General features: G+C 36.2%; 1 pseudogene across 1 annotated transcript; it reads right to left on the reverse strand.

The window, feature by feature from the left end:
• Positions 1-1539: 1539 nt before the first annotated feature.
• Positions 1540-2733, reverse strand: LOC308555678 (acetyl-CoA acetyltransferase, cytosolic pseudogene; annotated as a pseudogene). The gene has a single exon. The product of its transcript is annotated as an acetyl-CoA acetyltransferase, cytosolic pseudogene (transcript).
• Positions 2734-6317: the final 3584 nt, after the last annotated feature.

Here is a 6317-nt window from a genome sequence, read left to right on the forward strand (position 1 = left end):
CCTGGTTCTTCTATTTTGGTGACATATCCACCACTCACAGAGTTGCCCAAGTCAATTATATGAAATTCAAGTCTCTTTTCATTTGTCATTGCTGTCAAATTGGCCACAATTTCTGGTCAATTAAACCTCCTAATTATTCATCTAAACTACCATTCCATTTCCAGTGTTTCTCATATGATCTTATTCCATGTTCAACCTTTTTAAACTGCATTATTTATTTCAGTGGCTCCTGACACATTCCCCTGCTCCTAATCTTGCCTTTCAGAAATGAGTTCTCTCTTTGCCAGTCTAAATATTTTTAATGAAAATTTTATTACACATATAATCCCAGGTGTGTCATGCAAAGCCTCTCATCGATTGAACCATATGAACTTTTCCAGACATTTACCATGCCTCAAAGGTATATTGTGTTCCAACCCTAACACATTTTATATGCAACCATCAAAATACTCGATTGTCTCTGTCATTGTTCAATTCCATGGTGTTCCTATCTTCCAAGCTCTCCTCTGTTTTAGAATTATACATTCTTTCTCACTCCACTGCCTCACAAGGAGTCCGATTTGTTAAAGTATAATCTTTGCCAGTAACTAGTTCAGAAATGAGCATTTAAATTAATTTGTAAAATAAAACATGATGATTAGTTTGTTAATAATTACTGGGAAATGTTTCTCTTAACAGAAAATTTGACCACAAAAAATGATATTTCTTGATATTAAGTAGAGGAAAACTCTGAAACTACAGCAGCCATTTCAATAAGAGAATGATTTTGAAGTAAATATATGGAGAACTAAAGCAAGATATCTCCAGGGATATAATCAGGTCAAAAGCAGAGCTCACCATTTCGCCTGTGTTACACTAATTGGAAACAATATGTTTTCATATTACTTAAGTAATTTAAGTAAGAAAGTCTTAACTGCTGTCCTTTATTGATTCGTTCCAAATTCAAAATATGTGTTCTCAAGCCAACCTTACTAAAATCGTTCCTAAAGTATATATATGAGCTCTTCTGCACCTTGGAGGTGTCCTGCAGTTTAATCAGGTAAAAGGGCATCACCAAACCAAACTGCTAGAAGTGGCTGTTGTTAATACATTAAAATGTTCCCTTTCTTTGTCTTGTGGCCCATTATAAACAGCTTGGAACAGTGCAAGCTGAGAGCAACGTCTTTCAGTCAGTCCTAAATCCCATTTTCTTATTCAACATTTTAATTCAAAGTGACTTCTCTTTCCTCTCAGTTACAATCATAAGACTTTTCACTAATAGCACACTGTGTTGTTATACTGTCCTGTCCTTTAACTTTTCTTATGTTCCCTTGACTTCTTTTTTTTTTTTTCCCCTGGATGACTGATCTGATTTATTTATAACAACACTGTGAGATGCAGTTGTCTTACACCTTGCACGTTACACATTAAAGTACAAGTTGTCAAAGCCTTGGGTTCTTGTGAAGTGGAAATGGCTTCCATCCTCACATTGGTCCTGACTTCACATATTGGTGCCTTATTAATTTTGAAAGAAATGAGGTTCGAATTTGTTAGGCAGGTTCACCCTCTCTGAACACACATTGCTATCCCCATCCCACCCCCAATGCACAGGGCAGCCACACCACAACGTCCACCCTCTCACTCCATTGTGTGTAACAGGGTAACAAGAATCCTACAGCCAGATGCCCTGAGAGGATGGCCCAAGGCTATAGCCCCTCCTTCAATGCTGACCTTCTCCGGGTTCAATCCGAGTTCCTTAGCTATTGCAACCAAGAGGGCTGCAAAGGCTTCGTTGATTTCAAATACATCCACATCCTCCAGTGACCAACCTGCTTTTGCAACAGCTTGCTTTATTGCTGGAATCGGTCCTATTCCCATAACAGAAGGCTCCACGCCTACTTGTGACCAGGAAACTATCTGTGCTAAAGGTGTAAGCCCACGACAATCAGCTTCTGACTTCTTCATGAGAAGCACAGCTGCAGCACCATCATTTATTCCTGAAGCATCAGCTGCGGTGACTGTTCCTGTCCCGTCTGTAAGGAAGTGAGGCTTTAGTTTAGACAGGGCTTCCATGTTGCTCCCATGGTGAGGAAACTCATCTATTTTAACTTCGGTAAGAACTTTTCTAGAAGATACACATACTGGTACAATCTCTTTGTCAAAATGGCCAGCTTTCTGTGCGCACTCTGCCCTGTTCTGGGACAGGACTGCAAACTTGTCCTGATCTTCTCTATTCACTTGCCATTTTTTGGCTACATTTTCAGCTGTAATGCCCATGTGATAGTTGTGAAATGCATCTGTAAGCCCATCACAGAGAACACTGTCACTCAGTGGTGTTTCCCCAATCCTGACTCCTGTCCTCAAGTGAACCAGGTGAGGAGCCTTGCTCATATTTTCCATGCCTCCTGCAACCACAATGCTGGAGTCTCCTATCCTGATGGACTGTCCTGCAAGGCACACAGCTTTCAGGCCCGACCCACAAATCATCTGGCAGCTCCATGCTGGAACAGAGTAGGGGATCCCTGCACCCACACTGGCTTGTCGAACAGAATTCTGCCCACAACCTGATGCCAAAACGTGCCCAAACACGACCTCTGACACCTCTTCCGGGGCCACCGCGGCCCTCTTCAGGACTTCTTTGATGACAGTTGAGCCCAGGTCATGGACAGGAACGGTGGACAAGGCACCATTGAAGGAGCCTAAGACAGTTCACGCCGTCGAGACGATGACCACAGGGTCCGAGCCTGCACTCATGCTGCCACAAGACCTCTCCACACGCAACTCTCCTTGACTTCTTAAAGACACACTTGTTATATTTACTTTTATCCCCCAAACACAAATTCACAATGAATACCTTGTTGTATTAATAAACGAATAGTAATTTACTGCTGAAATATCTGAGTTCCTAGAAAATTTGAAGTTCGACATTGTAGAATTGGTTATACAACATGAGTCCATGAAACACTGCAGCCGAAGCATTGTGAAGTGAACTCAAAGGGGGCAATTACGCTCCTGATAAGCAACCTGAGTGACTCAAGTACTTATTGAAACACTTGTAAGCACAATATAATGACATTCATGGCTGGAGAAGATCAACAGATGCATCAAATAGTAAGAGATGAGCTGATGTCTTTAAGTAAAACTAGTGCATACAGGGAAGTTAAAAGATAGAAATGCCATTAGACTATGTGGGCAGCTGCCAATTAAAGCACTGTGGAAGATATTACTAGTTAGACATCCACCACCTCACCAGCAAATGTACACATGTAAGCAGTTTCTACAAATTCAAAGCGCATTGTACAAAACCTTCAGTAACATCATGGTCTTTTAGTGCTAGAAATAGAATATTCCACTTGGTTTAACAGGTTCAGTAGGAAACATTACCTGAATTCTATAGCTAATTCTGCCATGCAATTCACTCTGAAAACAAAGATATAGAAACTCCCCTTATTTATCTTGTTAAACTTGTATGTTTTACTCATAAATTTCTGAGATACCCAAACTAATAATGATCCTCACTCTAAAGCTTAATTGGGGAAGAATAAAACTGGGCAAACTTGTATCTGGACAATTTAGTGCCTTCGCAAAGGCAACATTCTCTTATTCATTCAGTCAAGGAGGCTGAGAAATCCTCAGAGACATCATCCTGTCACCATCTTTACTTTGCTCTTTATATAGCTCAGATTGTTAATAAGAAAAACATGGTTTCATTAAATTCTGTCAAGAATACTTTTTTAAAAAATTTGAGAATCCTGATATCCTATTAAACTATAATTAAATATTAGAGAAAGAATTGTTCACAGGACACTGTTATATCAGTACTTTAGATCAATCATCGTTTACAAATTGATTATAGCATACAGAAGAGACTTTTTATGTTGGAGGAAAGAGTAACACATAAAAATATGGTATACATATTTTTTAAATGCTACCTGTGCCTTTGCTAAAATCAGAATAAAAAGCATATTACCCTAAGACTTTGCTCTGATTTTGAACATTTATTAGAATTCCGCAAGTTAAAGCATTGAGGAGGATTTTCAAAAATGAAAAAGGAGAAACAGAGAATGTAGTGTAGGGCTTTCAGTAATTTATGTTCACAGATAGATGTAGAACAAACACATAAATTTAATTTGACTTTCTATTCTGAAACAGATGTTTTACTTTACATTTACTGTTTCTTTTTAAAGTAACTTAAAACATGCTAATGTTTTGTTTCTCCTCAATATCAGGTAAATTTTACATTATATTTCACAACAGTAAAGACAAGATGAATAATTTAGCTTACAGGTCTAAAAATAGTTTTTAGCCTAGAATCTATTTTCTGTTAATTGTGCATATAAAATAAGGGTAATTATTTTATTTATAATGTTTAGTAGTTTTATTGAAGATGGTGAATAATAGATATTTGCAAATAATCTTGAGAAAGTATTGAAACATTATTTTATAATAGAAAATATTAGTATCAGAAATTAAGATACTACTACCCATATCTATAGCCATAGCTATCTATATCAACTATATCTATATCTAATCTATATCTAAATCTATATCATCTATATCTATATTTATCTATCTATATTAATCTTCACCCAAGAATATGTTTTTATTAATTTTAGAGAGAGTGGAAGGGGGAAGGAAAGAGAGAGAGAGAGAAAGAAAGAAACATCAATGTGAAAGAGAAACATCGATCGGTTACCTCTCATAAGTGCCCTCACCTGGGATCAAACCCAAAATCTAGGTATGTGCATTGACTGGGAATCAAATCCCACCACTTCAGTGTATGGGGAGATGCTCCAACCAACTGAGTCACCCATCCTGAGCTATATATTTATAATATTACTTGAAAAGATACATCTGTTTTTATTTCCAGATGCCCAAATGCTAGCTAGGTAAGGTTTAGAATACCTAAATGACTTGTTAAAGATAACTGAGTGGTGAAATGAATGTGCTCAAAGTCCTAGCCACAGCAACCAGACAAGAAAAAGAAGTAAAAGACATGCAAATTGGAAAGAAAGAAGTAAAACTGTCATTATTTGCAGATGGCATGATATCATATAGAGAGAACCATATAGATTCCATCATAAAGCTACTAGAATTGATAAATGAATTCTGTAAAGTAGCAGGGTACAAAATTGATATTCAGAAATCAGTTGATTTTTATACAACAACAATGAACTATCAGAAAGAGAAATTAAGAAAACAATTCCATTCATAATTGCAACAGAAAAAACACACACCTAGAAATAAACTTAACCAAGGAAGTAAAAGACTTGTACTTGGAAAATTATAGACATTCAAGGAAGAAAATGAAGATTATACAAATAAATCAAAGCACAGACCATGCTGATTGATAAAAAAAAAAAAATAGCATCATTAAAATGTCCATACTACCCAAAGGAATCTATAGATTAAATGCAATCCCTATCAAAATACCAATGGCATGTTTCACAGGACTAGAGCAAATAATTCTAAAATTTATATGGAAACAAATAAGACCCCAAATAACCACAGAAATCTTGAGAAATAAATTAAAGGTATTATGCTATCTGATATCAAATTTGCTACAAGGGTATAGTAATCAAATGGCATAATACGAGCATAAAAACAAACACATAGGTCAGTGGAACAGAATGGATAGCCCAGAAATAAACCCATGTCTATAAGTCAAGCAATCTATGATAAAAGAGGCAAGAATATGGGGTAAAGACAGTGTAATCAAATAATCGAAAGATAAATACAAAAAATGAGAGTAGACCACCTTCTTATACCATATACAAGAATAAACTCAAAATGGATTAAGGACTTAAATACACAACCTAAAATCATAAAACTCATAGGAGAAAATATAGGCAATAAACTCTCTGACACTGCTCTTAGTAATACATTTTCTGAAATATCTCCTTAGGCAAGGGAAACAAAACAAAAAACAGGCAAATATGACTATATCAAACTCAAAAGTTTTAGCACAGCAAAGGAAACTATTAATAAAAAAAGACAACCTACCAATTGGGAGAATATATTTGCCAATGATATATCTAATAAGGGTTTAATGTCCAAAATTTATAAAAAACTCTTACAACTTAATACCAAAAAACCAAACAATCCAATTTAAAAATGGGAATTGTACCTAAATAGACATTTTTTCCAAAGATGATTCACAGATGGCCAAAGAACATCTAGTCATCAGAGAAATGCATATTAAAACCACAATGAGCTACCACCTCACACTGTTAGAATGGCTCTCATCAAATTAAAAAAACAGTTTTGGTGAAGATGTGGAGAAAGGGAACTTTCATGCATTGTTGGTGGGATTGAAAATTAGTGAAAGCACAATGTAA

Source organism: Miniopterus schreibersii (assembly GCF_964146895.1).
Source record: "Miniopterus schreibersii genome assembly, chromosome: 1".
NCBI classification, from domain to species: Eukaryota; Metazoa; Chordata; class Mammalia; order Chiroptera; family Miniopteridae; genus Miniopterus; species Miniopterus schreibersii.